We start from the raw sequence: 15,992 nt of genomic DNA, 5'->3' as shown, positions 1-15,992 counted from the left end.
AGCAAAAGATAGAAGACAGCACTCTCTGGTCTTAAATACAAAGATTCTTTTATTTGCAGTGACATTTTGGGGAAAGCTTCTGAGGGTCTGAGGAAGGGGAAGCTTTCCCCGAAATGTCACTGCAAATAAAAGAATCTTTGTATTTAAGACCAGAGAGTGCTGTCTTCTATCTTTTGCTATATATCCATCTGTAGACATGTATATGTATGTATCTCTATGTTAAAGCCCTTTGAATCCCTTTTATAACACCTGAGACTAAAAAATCTTATAACAGTTGTGTGCAATATTTTATTTTAATATTTTTTATTAGATGGTGTTATTATGAGTGTAAGTGTATTTTGAAATGCATTTTTTATGTGTTTTATGAGCGACACATTTTAGTTTTGTGAAAGTTAACCTGAGTTCTAAGGACGCGGTAATATTCTAGCAAATATCGTGATTGTGCTCATGCGATCACATTTGCTTTCAACTCGTAATAACAGCGGTAAGCCCGATGAGCGCAAACACCAGCAATTAATCCCTTATCGCTCAAGCACAAACATTAGCTCTCCCCTGGTAATCTGGTACTTTATGGGGCAGAGGATATCCTACAATTTTCAGACGTAAATTACATTAAAAGCAGGCAAAATAAATAAAAATAGGAAAACTATTGGAAACTTTTGATTTTTTTTTGTTTGTTTTTTAAATCAGCTCATTAAAGGGAATTGAAACCCAATTTGTTTCTTTCATGATTGAGATAGAGCAACAACTTTCTAATTTACTCCTATTATCCCATTTTTTTAAACCTGGGTAGTGCTTGCTGATTGGTGGTTAAATGTAACCACCAATCACCAAGTGCTACCCAGGCACTGATCCAAAAATGGCTCCTAAGCTTACACTCCTGGTTTTAAAATAAAGATACCAAAAGAACAAAGATAAATTAATAATAGGAGTAAATTAGAAAATTGCTTAAAATTGCTGCTCTATCTGAATCATGAAAGAAAAAAATTGTGTTTCACATCCCTTTAATTTTTAATGTTTATATGTGTATTTAATAGAAATACTTTGAATTCCTATGTTCTACACTTAGAAAAAAATGATATATTTTATTTTTCAATATATATATATTTTTTTCCAGTCATGTGACTGCTATTGAGAAGCAGTGCATTTATTAAAATAGCCAGTAGGTGGAGCTGTCCGCTTGTGTTGCAGCGCAGCCAAGCAAGCTGAAATTAATCAGTTTAACCAGACCTGAGCTATCGAGCAGATTTTAAAGGAACAAGATCTTCCTGTATATAAATCAGTCCAGATTGGAATGCATAGAAAGAACTGTTTGCAGAAAAATGCAAGTTAAGTCTGTGTTGTGTGATTATTTTATTAGGTTTATAATGCTGTTTAGCATATAAAGTCTTAATTTCAGAGCTTTAAAAATAATGTATTAGGTGTTACTTATGACAATTTTGAGAGGGGCCTGGAACCTATCTCCCTCACTTCCCATTGACTTACATTATAAACTGGGTTTCAATATACAACGGTTTCGATTTTCAACCATTCCTTCTGGAACCTAGCCCTGGCGTAAACTGAGGGCTACCTGTATATATATATATATATATATATATATATATATATATATATATATATATATATATATATATACATACATACATATATACATACAATATATATATCTATATCTCTAAATATTTCTATAGAAATATATATTTAAAGATAAAAAGAATATTTTCTTCTAGTGAAGAACATAGGAATTTAAAGTATTCCTAGTGCACGTTCGGCTTTAGCCCAGTTAATCAATCGCAGTTTCTGTTTAGCACATCCGATGCCCTGATGTCTTATGCTCTTGCGTTTTTTACTTTCAACTTGTAATTCACACACTAATCCAGTCGCTCTAATTTTTTACTTTGAGTGCAGCTATTGCTTCAAAGAAGAAAAAAAATAGCGCGCCACTTGTAATCTGGCCCAAAGTGTACAAATACTCACCGAGATTACGAGTTTTGCAGTAACAGGGGTGCGTTGCTAATGCACAGTTTTTTCTCACCGCTCACTTAAGACAATGCTGGTATTACAGGTTTTTTTTAAACCTGGCGTTAGCCGCAAAAAGGTGAGTGTAGAGCAAAATTTAGCTCCACATCTCACCTCAATACCAGCGTTGCTTACGGTAGCAGTGAGCTGGTAAAACGTGCTTGTGCACGATTTCCCCATAGGAATCAATGGGCAGAATCGGCTGAAAAAAAACCTAACACCTGCAAAAAAGCAGCGTTCAGCTTCTAACGCAGCCCCATTGATTCCTATGGGGAAAATACATTTATGCCTACACCTAACACCCTACCATGAACAATCACCAAAGAAACCGGCACAGGTATAAAACTTGAAAATGTTCTTTATTTCTTCATCTGAAAACATGGCTTGTAATAAAAACACAGCACAGTCAGATAGACATGAACCCCGAGTCTAAACACCCCTAATCTTACACTTATTAACCCCTAATCTGCCGCCCCCAACACCGCCGTCACCTACATTATCCCTATGAACCCCTAATCTGCTGCCCCCAACATCGCCGATACCTACTTTTTATTTATTAACCCCTACTCTACCGCCCCCAATATCACCGCCACCTAACTACACTTATTAACTCCTAATCTGCCGCCGCCAACGTCGCCGCCACTATAATAAAGTTATTAACCCTAAATCTAAGTCTAACCATAACCCCACCTAATTTAAATATAATTTAAAATAATCTAAACAAAATTACTATTATTAACTAAATTATTCCTATTTAAAACTAAATACTTACCTATAAAATAAACCCTAAGCTAGCCTAACTAATAGTTACATTGTAGCCATTTTAGGATTTATTTTTATTTTACAGGCAAGTTTGTATTTATTTTAACTAGGTACAATAGTTACTAAATAGTTATTAACTATTTAATAACTTCCTAGTTAAAATAAAAACAAATTTACCTGTAAAATAAAACCTAACCTATTTTACAATTACACCTAACACTACACTATAATTAAATTAATTTACTAAATTACCTACAATTAACTACAATTAAATCAAATAAACTAAAGTACAAAAAAAAACAAACACTAAATTACAGAAAATAATAAAATAATTACAAGAATTTTAAACTAATTACACCTAATCTAATCCCCCTAATAAAATAAAAAAGCCCCCCAAAATAATAAAATTCCCTACCCTATACTAAATTACAAATAGCCCTTAAAAGGGCTTTTTGCGGGGCATTGCCTCAAAGTAATCAGCTCTTTTATCTGTAAAAAAAAAAGACAATACCCCCCCAACATTAAACCCACCACCCACACACCCAACCCTACTCTAAAGCACACCCAATCCCCCCTTAATAAAACCTAACACTAACCCCTTGAAGATCACCCTACCGTGTGACGTCTTCACCCAGCCGGGCACAAGTGGTCCTCCAGAGGAACAGAAGTCTTCATCCGATCCGGGCAGAAGAGGACCTCCAGATGGCCAGAAGTCTTCATCCAGGCGGCATCTTCCATCTTCATCCATCCGGAGAGGAGCGGGTCCATCTTGAAGCCAGCCGACGCGGAGCATCCATTGAGACCGATGACCACACGACGAATGACGGTTCCTTTAAATGACATCATCCAAGATGGCGTCCCTTGAATTCCGATTGGCTGATAGGATTCTATCAGTCAATCGGAATTAAGGTAGGAAAAACTTCAATCCTATTGGCTGATCCAATAAGCCAATAGGATTGAGCTTGCATTCTATTGGCTGTTCCAATCAGCCAATAGAATGCAAGCTCAATCCTATTGGCTGATTGGATCAGCCAATAGGATTTTTCCTACCTTAATTCCGATTGGCTGATAGAATCCTATCAGCCAATCGGAATTCAAGGGACGCCATCTTGGATGACGTCATTTAAAGGAACCGTCATTCGTCGTGTAGTCGTCGGTCTGGATGGATGAAGATATGAAGATAGAAGATGCCGCCTGGATGAAGACTTCTGGCCGTCTGGAGGTCCTCTTCTGCCCGGATCGGATGAAGACTTCTGCCTCTCTGAAGGACCACTTGTGCCCGGCTGGGTGAAGACGTCTCATGGTAGGGTGATCTTCAAGGGGTTAGTGTTAGGTTTTATTAAGGGGGGATTGGGTGGGTTTTAGAGTAGGAGTTTGCGAGGCGGGAGTGCAGCGGTTTAGGGGTTAATATATTTATTAAAGTGGCGGCGATGTCTGGTCGGCAGATTAGGGGTTAAAAAATATATTTAAGTATTTGCGATGTGGGGGGAGCCTCGGTTTAGGGGTTAATAGGTAGTTTATGGGTGTTAGTGTACTTTTTAGCACTTTAGTTAAGAGTTTTATGTTACGGCGTTAGCCCATAAAACTCTTAACTACTGACTTTTAAATGCGGCAGGAGTCTTGACAGGAGAGGGTGTACCGCTCACTTTCTCCAAGACTGGTAATACCGGCGTTATGCAAGTCCCATTGAAAACATAGAATACGTAATTGACGTAAGGGGATTTGCGGTAAGCTTGAGTCGCAGAATAAAAGTGAGCAGTACACCTGTACCTGCCAGACTCGTAATAGCAGCGGGCGTTAAAAAAGCAGCGTTGGGACCTTTCAACGCTGCTTTCTAAGGCTAATGCAAGACTCGTAATCTAGCAGACTGTGTGGAGTATAGCAATTTTAACTTGACTTTTACATTTTTGCAAAGCACATTACTTATTTAAAGAACTAATAGAATTTTAAAAAATGCATGTGATTATTTTTTTCTAAGTAATTTCTACTTTGAATACATCATTATATCTAGCATTTATTTACTGTTTGATGTCTCACTGCATGGGGTATGCATTACTACGCAGTCAAGAAACTTGAGCAAAATGTTCCAAGCAGACGAGGCCAGTCTGCTTACTGCAAGTTAAGACGCAATGACCATATGACCATAATAATAATAATAAAAAAGAATACTATATCAATTACTCTTTTAAATGAGCAGTAGGTTTTTTTACTGACAAATTTCAAAATTTACATTAATTTGGCAGCCCCTGTATCATGTGACAGCCATCAGCCAATCACAGCCTCATATACATATACACTGTGAATGTTTGCACATGCTCAGTAGGAGCTGGTGCTTCAGAATGAGTGCAATTTGATAATGGAAGTAAATTGGAAAGTCTGTTAAGTCAAAATGAAAAAGATAGAAAATGTAGTTTTGAGTGAGTCCCTTTTAATATTTAATTCATTCATGGTGATTGACAGACCCTGCTCTCAAGAGATTAATTGTGCAATAATTGTACAATAATATATATGACAACTGCAGGCAGCTTGTCGCTAAAACAGGCAAACAGGTCCATCTTTTAGTACATGGGGCTAGGGCCGGATTAACAACCCAGGCGCCTGTAGGCACCAAAATCTGAAGCACACTCTACGCTCCCTGCTCACAGTTCACCAATGTGCCGGTGACATTAACTAAGATGGCCTCTGGATGTGAAATAACAGCACTGTGCTTATGCAGTGGCCATCTTTGGTAAGGATGCCTCCCACATTGCACATGTGCAGGGGACGCGCATTCCTAATGTTCGCTGCAACTTTAACAAAGATGGCTGCTACGCCATCTTAGTTAAGAATGGCATGACGGCAGCCATCTTAGTTAAAGTCACTGGTATTTATAATACGCAGAGATAGCTGCCCTTCTATGGAGTGCACCTGTAGGCACATGCCTACTCTGCCTTATTATAAACCTGGCCCTGATTATTTATTCCTGCGTATTCTACTTTTTACCTTGTTAAGTAAGTTTTGTTATTGGTTAAAACAGCAAACATAGCAGAGGAAATGCTGTTATATCACTGACAGTTTTTATAATAGGCAGAGAGAGGGTGCCCTTCTATAGAGTGCACCTGTAGGCACATGCCTACTCTGCCTTATTTTAAATCCGGCCTTGCATGGGGCCCTTTATGTTTAAATGGTGCAAACCAATGCTGATCAGTAAATTACAACATGTAACAATAGGACTAACTAACTAACTAACTAACTAACAACATAATTACCAGCAGAAATAAAAAGGGAACAAGAAAGAAAAATATAGGAAATAAAGTGTTACAATGAGTTCGGGGGGAAAATGAGAAATACAATGAAACCACAATGTGACACAAAATGCAAATCAGACAAAGATGTTGCAAACCTAAATTAAAAACTTTATTTTACTCACATAGGAAAATCCCATTGAAAGTAATAATGAAAATATAAAATAAGGAACCATCTATGCACCATAATCAGAAGCTCTAATGGAAACAATCCCTAGGCCCCTATTTATTAAAGGTCTTGCGGACCTGATCTGACACTGCGGATCAGGTCTGCAAGACCTCGCTGAATGCGGAGAGCAATACGCTCTCCGCATTTACCATTGCGCCAGCAGCTCACAAGAGCTGCTGGTGCAACGCCGCCCCCTGCTGACTCGCGGCCAATCGGCCGCCAGCAGGGAGCTGTCAATCAACCTGATCGTACTCGATCGGGTTGATTTCCGGCGATTCCTGTCCGCCTGCTCAGAGCAGACGGACAGGGTTATGGAGCAGCGGTTCAAGCTCCGTACGGATCTTGATAAATATGGGCCCTAGTCTCTGATACAATATAATAGAAATAGGGGCTGCACTCTCTAGGATCTTTCTCATGGCAGAAGAAAACATATACTGATGACTTAAAGGGACATACAAATGCCATAATATTTTACTTTTGGACTTTTACGTGTTGCTAACTATGGGCAAGATTATAAGTTGTGCGGTATGTCTTTCCAACGCGCGATATAGTTTTTCGCAAGCAATGTTCTATTGTCTTGAAAAATTGTGATTGCGTGTGTGCAATCGCCTTTTATGCAATAATCTTTTCCACGTTCGAAGAGCTGTAGTTAACAGTTTTCTGCATCAAAAAAATTAATGAAACACTTCATTGCTAAAGATGTATTTGTATGTATATATATATATTTATATGTGTGTGTACATATATATTAATGTATTTATATGCTTATATATGTATTAACAAACATATATACACATATAAAACATAAATATATATGTAGACTTATATAGACATATATAAAAGTGCATTTTATCCCTTTGCCATCAAGTAGATAAAAACATGATAAAACATATTTATGCAATATTCAAATTTAAAGGGCCAGTAAACCTAGCAAATAATGTTATATAATTCTGCACATAGTGCACATTAGTTTAGCGTCAGGTTTCTAAAGCAAATTGTTAGATAGATATTTAGCAAAGAACGCCGCTCCTGGCTCTACTGAGCAGGTCTGTTTTCTTCTCCTAAGCACATCTGAGCATGCTGTCTAATCACAGCCGGCCCGATCGCACTATTAAACTTAATGTAGCTCGCTCCCGCTAAAAGACTAGAGCGGGGGCGAGCTACATTGATTTTAATAGCACGATTGGGCACGCTGTGATTAGACAGCGTGCCCGCGATGCGCTTAGCAGAAGGAAACAGACCTGCTCAGTAGAGCCATAAGCGGCTTTCTGTTTTCTTTGCTAAATATCTAACAATTTGCTTTAGAAACCTGGCGCTAAACTAATGTTATATAATTCTGCACTATGTGCAGAATTATATAATATTATTTGCTAGGTTTACTGGCCCTTTAATAAAGATTTTAACTATTTATTTATTGTAAATATTTCACCTTTGCTGATGCGAATATGCAATGTTGTATGTGCAATGGGTTTTAGTTTTTTTTCCCAACAATTTTTTTTCTTCTCTATTGACTTCTATGGGGAATGCAAAATTGCTATGGTGATTGCTCAATCTCGGGTGTTAGGTTATTCATATGGAAACTGAAGCATTTTTGTTTCTTATTTGCTACCCTGATCTCGACCAGCAAAATTCCAGGATCATGCTATCACTCTGACCCTTCTACTAAGATCTGCTAAGTTTATAAACTTTGGAACTGTTCCAATGTCCCATTAATCACAATAAAATAATTAGTGACCAACCATATATATATATATATATATATAGGACTCTTCTCAAGTCCTACAGTTAGCAAAAAGCGACAATTTACATGATGTAATGTCTTATGAGCCAATTTCCCATTGATCTTTTGCTGTTGGTGGCAAAAATGGTGATACACATCTGGTCCTTTATGTGTCAGTGACCATGATAATGAGAATCAGCAGCTTCTAAGGTTACTAAAATAACATCTAATCACCGGCCTGTGACTGAATATTTATATTACATTGTTACCCTTTATATGAAAAGGTTTGACCCTCTGTATTATATTATGACACCATGTGGCCTTTCTATATTGTTGTAATTACACTGTTTAATCTGCATATTTTGATAAGATTGAGTTAAATTGTATTTTGAACTTTCTTAATTGTATCCATTTCATATGAATTGTATCTCCTTCATAAGAATTCATATGAATTTGTTTCTTAGAACACAACTATTTTAATTTTCCATCAAATTAAAAACTGTAAATGGCTCTGTACCCAGAAATATTTCAGTACAAATAAAAAAATTAAAGGTATATAAACCTCACTATATAATATAAGAAGAATATGGGTGCACTCAGTTTAATAAAAAACCCCAAAAGAAAACAGTATCAAAATTCACAAGAAAAATAGAAGAAACGTATATATTACTACATGTCTAAAATGTGACTGACTGCACCACTAATTCTATGATTGACAGAGTAATTTTAAACAACTTTCCAATTTAATTTTGTTATGTAATTTGCTTTGTTCTCTTGCTATCCTTTGTTAAAAAGAAAACCTAGGTAGCCACACAAGACACAACTAAGATCTTAATCCACTCTCTCATCCTTTCCCGCCTCGATTACTGCAACTCTGTCCTCTCTGGTCTCCCTAGCTGCCGCCTAGCTCCTTTACAATCCATACTGAATGCCTCTACCAGGCTCATCTTCCTTACACGTCGCTCTTCATCTGCCGCACCTCTCTGCAAATCCCTTCTCTGGCTTGATCTTGCCTCCAGGTTTAAACACAAAATTCTCACTCTGACATACAAAGCCCTCAACTGCACTGCTCCCCCCTATATCTCAGACCTTGTCTACAGATACTCTCCCTCCCATCCCCTTCGCTCTGCTCATGACCTCCTACACTCCTTCTCTCTTGTTTTCTTCTCATATTTCCAATTACAGGACTTCTCCAGACTGGCTCCCATCTTATGGAACTCTCTGCCTCGCTCCACAAGACTCTCCCCTAGTTTTGAAAGCTTCAAGCGCTCCCTAAAGACTCTACAGTTCAGGGATGCATACAACCTACACTAACCTTTCCTAATACCAGTTCCTCTCCTTCATTGCTATCCCCTTAAACCCTCTTAGCATGTAAGCCTAAGAGCCTTCAGCCCAGCTGTTTGTAGATCACCTTCTTAAGAGCTGACTACAACAGTGAGACTCTTGGCAGGGCCCTCTACCCGTTTGATCCCTATAAATATTTCCTTGTATTCCACCTATGTTTATAGACGCTGCGGAATCTGTTGGTGCTCTACAAATAACCAATAATAAATAGCCACTACTGGGAGCTAGCTGCTGATTGGTGGCTGTACGTTTAAGCCTTTTGTTATTGGCTTACTTGATTTGTTCAGCTAGCTTACAGTAGTGCATTGCTTCTTCTTCAATAAAGGATACCAAGAAAATAAAGCAAAACTGATAGAAGTAAATTGTAAAGTATGCTGTATCTGAAACATAAAAGAAAAATTATGGGTTTCATGTCCCTTTATAGAAAACCAAATATTCCAAAGTGTCCAAATATTTATTATTATTACAAAAAAGCATTAAAATAAATATATACAAACATGGATGACCACCTAGGATACTACAAGCAACCACTGGAAAGCCCGAGTACTTAGGACAAGATTACAAGAGGAGCGCTAAATATCGCTTGCATGCAAGCAATATAAGTGCTCCACTTTGTAATACCAGAGCTCGAAAATGTGCGCTGGTATTACAAGTTTTTTGTTTCGTTTTTTTTTTTTTATTTTATTGAGGTTCAAATCAGACATACATATTGCATATGTCAGAAAAACATACAAAGAAAATTAGTCTTAATATACAGCCAGTGTAAAGAAACAAAAAGGTAAATGAACATTGTAGATTCATATGTAAAATGTCAGAATTATAATATTGTATACCGCCTGTCATCTATATACCCTCTAGATAGTGTCTGAGGCCACTCTTAGAGCTATAAATGAACCAAAGCAATAGAGGGTAATCTTATACAACGAGAGACCACTTGTGGATTTCAAATAAGGAACCTCAAATTAGTTTTCTTATATATGTCGATATTCCACAAAAAACAATATCAATAGGTAACATATAGTAAGTAGTTTTAAAAAAATTTAAGAGGGCGCTAGATCAGCTTATAGGAGAACACCAATTAAAATGTCAGTATGATTACAGAACTCAGCGTGAGAAGAAGTATATTTTAAAATTAGTTCACACAGTAAGTTCGTTCTGATTATATTCACAACAATAAATAATACATTTACTGTTACATATAGGATAAACTCTAGACAAATCTTAAAAAAATCTAAACAAATCTTAAAAACTTATAAGTCTAATTCACTTATAGAATCTATGCATAGATAATATAGATGGGTTACTATTCATTAACAAAGCTCCTTTGGTGACAGTCCAAAAGTATCGGGACTTATCCGAGTCAGAACAGTACAACAAGGAATATGTATTCTGTATGCTTGTGTTTTTTCGTTAGCTAACTGTGTTGTAACCAAGTATACCAAGATTTAGTATCAATTATGGAACGCTACTCTCATTGCTGATATGTCTTCATTGGTCTCCAAGGTGGTATATTTGTATTTTATAACAAAAGTCTTACCGGATCTCCTCCCGGTTCTTTGGTTGCAGAATTTGCTGTCTAATTTTAAGAGGATCTCACCTCTGGTCCATTCAGCGGCTTTGTTTGGCTCCTTCTGCATCCAGAGATGCCAAACTTGCTTCTGTTTCTCCATTTGGTAACAGCTTCTTTGTTCTAACGTCACAGGTAAATTCAGAAAATCTCTTGAATCCTTCTTTATCACTTGCGCAAGTGTTTATGAAATACCCTTCACCGCTGTCTGTCATATAATCTTTTTGAATACCGCACTTTAGTACATAATTACGCAGGTCTCTCAAAGTAGTTGATACAGACACGGATCCTATAGGTATAATAGAGTCAAATTTTGGGTCTCAGTAATTCGCAGCTTCTACGCGTTTCACCCTTCTAATTGGGCTTTTTCAAGGGCATCTTAAGTTCTCTAGAGTATATTCCATCAGTTATTTGCACTGTTTTGCACTCAAATCTGCTATCAGATTGCTGTTCCAATCGGCGGATTTACTAGGCTTTACCAAAAAAGCGACTGCACATCGCCATTGCCCGGACACGACCCCCCCGCTGGTATTACAAGTTAATTTCAATGCAAACGTGAGCTTGCACTTGCATTGCTAGGAAGCATTGCACTCACGAGAGGATGCTTCCATAGGCATACGGCATCAGAACCTTACACAGCGAAAGAGGTAAGTAGCGCAGCATTTTTAAATATATATGTATATAAATATATACATATATATTTATGTGTTAATATGAGTATATACACATATTAAAACATAAATATATATGTATAGAAGCATATACATATTTATTTACATTGTGGTCTATGGGAACCCACAGTTCCCTTAGACCACAATGTAAAGGTACTTTTCAGTGCTGTTTTTTTCTAACCCCCACTCCTTCCAACTTTAAAGCCCCAAAACTGGCTAGTTAAGTTTTTTTTTAAATAAAAACTATAATGCCCTCTATTTTAATTGAAATATATTTTTATTAATCACACTCCTCCAGCAATGACATAAAAAAAAAAAAAGAGAAAATACAGACTTTCAATCATTAGAAAACATCAGATCTTGGGGAACAATAATCACATTTCAAAGAGGAATGACTTTCAATAGAATTTCTGGTTCCAACAAGTCTCTTTTTTACTTGAGGTTTGTTTTAGTGAGATTAGTCCCTTTCACTTTGTGCAGTCTGCAATACATTTTCAGGCGAGAGTGTGTTATTTAAACATAAACATATGATCCCTCAAACATTTTCTTAACAAAACCCATCGTGTATTATCTATTTGGGGAGCATGTAATATGTAGGATGCATAATCTTCAAAGATTCCCAGCCTCATCAACAATAACTTAAAACTAAAACTGTGTAAACATGAAAAACAATAATCAATGCACGGTTCAAACTTATACTTTAACATTTAAACGTTGTATTTTGCGGTTTTTACCCTTCAAGGAGTTGTTAGCTCATCTTATCTTGCTCCCAAGGGCAGCAACCAGTTCGATTCCTCGCCACCTCTTCTCTCCCCTTAAACCCTATCTCTCTCCCCTCTCTGCTCCACCTCCCCCTCAGCTACCACAGGAGTCAGACCACTATGCACCTCCAGCATCCGATAAAACCAGACTTTCTGGAATCGGGCCTCCATATCTTGGATCTGTGCAGCAGATTCATACATTGAGTACACCAACTTAATTCTAGCTATCACCTCTGACCACGACGGTACCTCCGTCTTCCAGTATTTAGCGATCACTATTCTGGTCGTGGTACACAATATTCTAATAAACGTATTAATGTGTTTGTTCAATCTAGGAATACGTTCATGCAATAGAGCCTGAGCAGGGGTGAGATTAATCCGCTCGCCCAACACTCTTCCCAATAGTGAAGACAATTCTAGCCATACTTTATATACTTTGGGACATCCCCACCACATGTGTAGATATGAACCTACCTCTCTGCACCCTCTGTAACAAAATTTAGAGTTTTTTTTCCCCATATGGGCTGTCTTAGTTGGGGTTAGGTACCATCTGAAAGATGTTTTTAGTGCATTTTCTCTCAAATCAGCACTAATGAGGCCCTTACAGGTTTGGTGCAATGTCTCTTGCCATTTATCCCGTTCTAACTCTTTATCTATGTCTACTTCCCATTTTGCCATTAATGTTGTCTTAGAGTCACTATTGGAGTCCTGAATTGAAATGTATAACCTAGATATTGCCCTCTTAGGTCGAGCAGTCGCTGTGCAAAGGTGTTCAAGCTCAGATTGTCTAGTGTGTGTCGGAGATTTATCTGTATATGTGCGTACAGCTGATACTACTTGGAGGTATAAGAACCATGGTAATGGAAGAGGTTCAAGTTTCTGTTGAAGCTGAGTGAAGGTCAGCAAAGTGCCTTGGGAGTACATGTCGGCTACCCTGTATAACCCCTTGTTTTCCCATTTTCTAATGTGATATTTAAATTCTTCATTAACAATGAATTTCAGGGGTATTATCTTTGTGTGTGAGGGGAGAATTCTTTCCATGTTTCGTGAGGGTGGCCACTGTCGTCTAGAGAGTAATGTGGTCTTATTTTGGTATATGGAGTGCCTACCAATCAGTTTTTTAGACCAAAGGATGCCATCTGGAGTCTCCTGTCCCACCATCTCTGCTTCTAAAAGAGGCCATATTACATCTTCCTGTCTCCTACTTAAGAGGGAGTCCTGGGCCAGTCTTGCTGCTCTATAGTAATCAAGTAGATTGGGGACCCCTATCCCTCCCAGTTGTCTATGTCTGTTTAAGATAGTGTGAGGTATTCTCGGGTGTTTATTGTCCCTTAGGAAGCTATGTATGTCTTTCTGAAGACTAGCAATGTCTGAAGTATTAATCCTGATCGGGAGCACCCTAAATAAGTATAGTATTCTAGGTAAAATCGTCATTTTTATCGCGGATAGTCTCCCATACCAAGAAAAACCCATTTTCTTCCATTTTCCCAGATCAGATCTAATCGATTTGAGTAAAGGGGTATAGTTTGTTTCATATAGCTTCGAGGAATGTGATACTAACTTTATGCCTAAATATTTCAACCCATCTGGAGCCCAATTAAAATCAAAGTTTGCTTCTATCAATTTGATAGTATGCTTAGGAATAGAAAGGGGTAGCGCCTCGCATTTATCTATGTTAACTTTATATCCCGATATTTGAGAAAACCGCTGTATTGCTTGATATACATATGGTAATGAATGCAGAGGTTTAGAAATAGTCAGCAACACATCATCCGCAAATAGGGTGATTTTATGATGAAGTTTTCCTACCTCTAGGCCGAATATATCAGGACAGTTGCGTATATACGCCGCCAATGGTTCAATGCATATGGCAAAGATCAAAGGTGAAAGCGGACAGCCTTGTCTGGTGCCATTAAGTATATGGAAATTTTCTGATTGGTGTCCTATCGCCCGAACAAATGCTGTAGGCCTTGAATATAACCCTTGAACCGCCTTCAGGAAATTGCCTTCAAACCCCATGTGTGATAAAAGATCTAGCATGTATTTCCAGTCAACCCTATCAAATGCCTTCTCTGCATCCAATGATAGGACCAGAGAAGGCACCTTTCTGTCTCGCAATAAATCTATTATCGATACCATTCTGCGGATATTGTCTGGGGCTTCCCTATCCTTAATAAATCCCACTTGGTCAGGGTGGATAATACTTGGTAGAATATGTTTGAGTCGGTTGGCCAGGATTTTTGTCACTATCTTAACATCTTGATTGATAAGGGAGATAGGCCTGTAGCTGCTACATAAATTAAGGTTTTTCCCTTGTTTTGGTATCACCACAATTTTGGCTCTAAGAAGTTCTTCTGGTATTGGTCTCCCTTCCATAATGTGATTTGCAAACGTTATCAAATGTGGCACCAGGACTTCCCTAAACGCCTTATAGTACTCCCCCGGGAATCCATCTGGTCCCGGGGCCTTACCAGGCCTAAGGTCTTTTATAGCCGCTATCACCTCAGCTCTTGTGATCTCAGCATTAAGATTAATTCTGTCTTCTTCAGTTATCACTGGCAAGTTCGCCTTGTCCACAAAAGAGTTAAAAGCCTCTTTCGTCTCTGGATTATGCTGCACTTTCGTGCCATCATATAATATCTGGTAAAATTTGGCAAACGTGTCAACAATGTCCTGTGGATGAGTAGTGGTCTGGCCTGTCGGTGTCTGAATGCATGGAATAGAAAGGGATTGGTAGTTGTCTCTAAGTTTTTTTGCTAGATATTTGTCAGGCTTATTGGCAAAGATAAAATAATTCGTCTTCAGTCTATGTGCAGCTTTTATGGAGTGCCCATTCAATATAGATTGTAGAGTTTGCTTTTTTTCAACTAGCTTGGTGAGTGTGGCTCTAGAGTGATTTGATTTATGTGATGTTTCTAATGTGGCAATTTCAGTATTCAGTTGATTAATAAGGTTGTTGTTCTTTTTTTTATGTAGCGTCTTTTCTTTAATTAGGACTCCCCTAATCACCGCCTTATGCGCCGCCCAGGGTATAGCTGTGTTTTCTGTGGTCCCAACATTAATTTTCCAATATTCTTGTAGGCTATGTAAAATCCTGCTCTTGACGGGTGGGTGTTTGGTGCTAGACGCATCGTATGTCCATGTCCTAGTTCTCTTAGGGTCCGCTAGGTCTCCCAAAGTAAGCGCTATCAGAGAGTGATCTGACCAGACACATGGGTGAATATCTAAGGAATGTATTGCTGGTTGCAATATCTGGCTAGTAAATACGTAGTCTATTTTTGAATAGCTATCGTGTGGTGCTGAATAAAATGTAGTGTCTCCTAGCCCACCGTGTCTTACCCACCATGTGTCCTGTAGTGTATGTTGAGCTAAGGTGTCTAGGATGTTTTTAGCAATACTTTTCTGTCTCTTTTCTTAGATTGTTGGTTAATTGTTTGTCTAGTCAGTGATTGTAGGTCAATGTTAAAGTCCCCTGCCAGGATTATTCTTAATCTAGACCAGTCAGTTAGCAAATTCGAAATGACAGTAAAAAATGTATCTTGTTGTTCATTTGGGGCGTATATATTGCATAGAAGAATCTCTATACCCCCTAAGCACCCAAACACTAAAAGTTATCTACCTTCCTTATCAGATATAGTCTCTCTATGGGTAAAGGGTAATGATGAGTGTATAAGGATAGAGACCCCTCTCTTTTT

The sequence above is a fragment of the Bombina bombina genome, chromosome 11 (assembly GCF_027579735.1).
Source record: "Bombina bombina isolate aBomBom1 chromosome 11, aBomBom1.pri, whole genome shotgun sequence".
NCBI classification, from domain to species: domain Eukaryota; kingdom Metazoa; phylum Chordata; class Amphibia; order Anura; family Bombinatoridae; genus Bombina; species Bombina bombina.
The sequence above is the reverse complement of the archived record's forward strand: the minus strand, read 5'-3'. Positions refer to the sequence as shown.